This window comes from Gadus macrocephalus, chromosome 18 (assembly GCF_031168955.1).
Source record: "Gadus macrocephalus chromosome 18, ASM3116895v1".
NCBI classification, from domain to species: domain Eukaryota; kingdom Metazoa; phylum Chordata; class Actinopteri; order Gadiformes; family Gadidae; genus Gadus; species Gadus macrocephalus.
Window position 1 is genome coordinate 20,839,156 of NC_082399.1, and position 2,264 is coordinate 20,841,419.

Below are 2,264 nucleotides of genomic sequence, written 5' to 3' on the forward strand. Positions count from 1 at the left end.
CAATAATTTAATCCAGTTGATTATTCTTTGCCCAAAACCAAATTTTTCTAATGTGCAAAATAAAAAACTATGCTCAGCCCTATCGAAGGCTTTATTAAGGTCCATACTTAAAATAATTCCACCATCCTTCCTCATGCATTCGATTGTGTCCCTTATTGTGCAAATAATGTCCGATATGTCCCTCCCTGGTATCCCATACGCCTGTGTTGGTGCTATGATTGTTGGTGCTGCTGTTTTTATTCTGTTTGCTAATACCTTTGTTAAGATCTTGTAATCCGTGTTTAGTACAGTTAGCGGCCTATAGTTTTCCAGTTTTCTTTTGCTTCCTTTATTTTTATATATGATCGTTATTAGTCCTGTTGCCAGCGACTCTGGTATCTCCTGCTCCTTCTCCATCTCTGCATAAATTATGTTTAAAATTGGTAGCAGATCGTCTATAAATGTTTTATAAAATTCACTTGTAAGGCCATCTGTTCCCGGACTTTTATTGGAATTTAATGACATTATTGCTTCCTTTATTTCTATGTCTTTGATGTTGTCATCACACATACTTTTCTCATTATTTGTTATCGTTTTATTAATATTACCTAATACTGTATTTATATCTTCCTTCTTTGCATTTCCTTTTTTGTATAGATTTTTATAAAATGTCCCAACATTTCCAATAATGTCTACAAAATCATTTATTATCTCTCCATTTTCATTTTCTAACTCTTCAATATATACCCTTTCCTGTTTCCTTTTTTCTAATCCCAAAAAATAGCCTGTGCATCTCTCCCCCTTCATCGCATATTTCTCCCTACTCCTTGTTATTGCCCCCATGCATTTATTCTGTTCATAAACGTCCAGTTTGGATTTCACCTTTATGTATTTTTCTATGCTATGTTTTGGATCCTTATCAATTCTTTCTGCCTCTTCTGCCAGCTCATCCTTCAAACATTTTACTTTCTCTCTTTCTTTAAAAGCCCGGACCTTTGCATATCTAATACTTATTGTCCTTATCTTTTGCTTCAGTCATTCCCACCATAATCCCTTGTTTCTACACATGTCCATGTTCTTTTTTCCATTCTCTATGCAGGCCACTATTTTATTTCTATATCCCTCTTCCTCTAGGAGAGTACTGTTGAGGCACCACACTCCTCCTCCCCTTCTCTCTATCCCAGTACCAACCTCTATTGACAGGATTGCATGTGTAGCAATGTAGAAGCATTTCTAAACAGTGTTGAACATAGTGCTTTTGAACACGGCATGGAAATGGCCCAGTCCCCTAATCAAGCCCCTTATATAAAGCAGGTGTGATGTGCCTCAGTATGGCTTTGTCTCTGCTGTGGCTGGTGACCATCTTTAGGATATCCCCCTGTGACCGAGTGACTTTCATGCTTACCCCTAAACCCGTGGTGGTGAGTAGTTTGTAGGCCACACCAATTGATCTACGTATGCAGCATAGTGAGCCGTACTTAATTATATTTTCCTCCATTTTGTAGGTTCACTTGCTGCTGTTTTGCCCTGTTTTGCTTTGCCTTATTGTTTTGTTTTGAGTATTTATCGAACCAACTGGGGGTTAAATGTTTGTTTTTGATTGATGTTTTAATAGTTATTGTTAATTTAGGCTGGAGCTGGGTGCCAAACTGTAAGGAGGCTAGGCACCCCTGGTGAGGTCCCGTCACTTGCATGTGAATTAAAGCACAGGGATTTAACGCGTTTTTCCCCAGCTTTAGTGTGTAGTGACTGTTGATGTGAGGCACTTGTGGTGAGTGGTAGCACCCCTTGGCACTCCTCGGCGTAGTTTGCCTCTCAGCAGTTGGCCTCAGCTTTAGTCTGGTTGGTTTTGTTTAAGTTTGGGACTGCTATTTTAGATATTGTGACTTTTAGATATAAATTAGTTTTAGCTGTTTGTAATAAAGATTTGGTTTATTTTGAATCTCTGTCTATCAGTTAAACGAATCTGTTTGCCTTATCAGCATTGTTAATATTATTTAACACACACAAGTTACATCTCTTTTATTATACTTTATTTCCAGGGGTGTAATTCCCCTGGTGGCGTTGTCGGTCCTCTCTCCCCCCTAGACTTTATCCCATCCTCACCGCCCCACTCGCTACACATGGTCACTGAATGATGTGAACTTATACACCATATTTTTTATAAATTTAACCATTGTCTGATGTGCTATACACAAGTCTATTCGGCTTTGTTTTAATTCCCCCATTACCATTTGCCTTCTTGAGTATTCTCTCCTGTTTGGGTTTTCGTTTCTCCATACATC

The 2,264-nt window shown here is 38.4% G+C and overlaps 1 long non-coding RNA gene across 1 annotated transcript; it reads left to right on the plus strand.

The window, feature by feature from the left end:
- The first annotated feature begins 1,213 nt into the window (after window positions 1-1,213).
- Window positions 1,214-1,921, plus strand: LOC132446325 (uncharacterized). Its single transcript, XR_009522809.1, has 2 exons — window positions 1,214-1,400; window positions 1,485-1,921. It is a non-coding gene; the product is annotated as an uncharacterized LOC132446325 (long non-coding RNA).
- The last annotated feature ends 343 nt before the right edge of the window (window positions 1,922-2,264 follow it).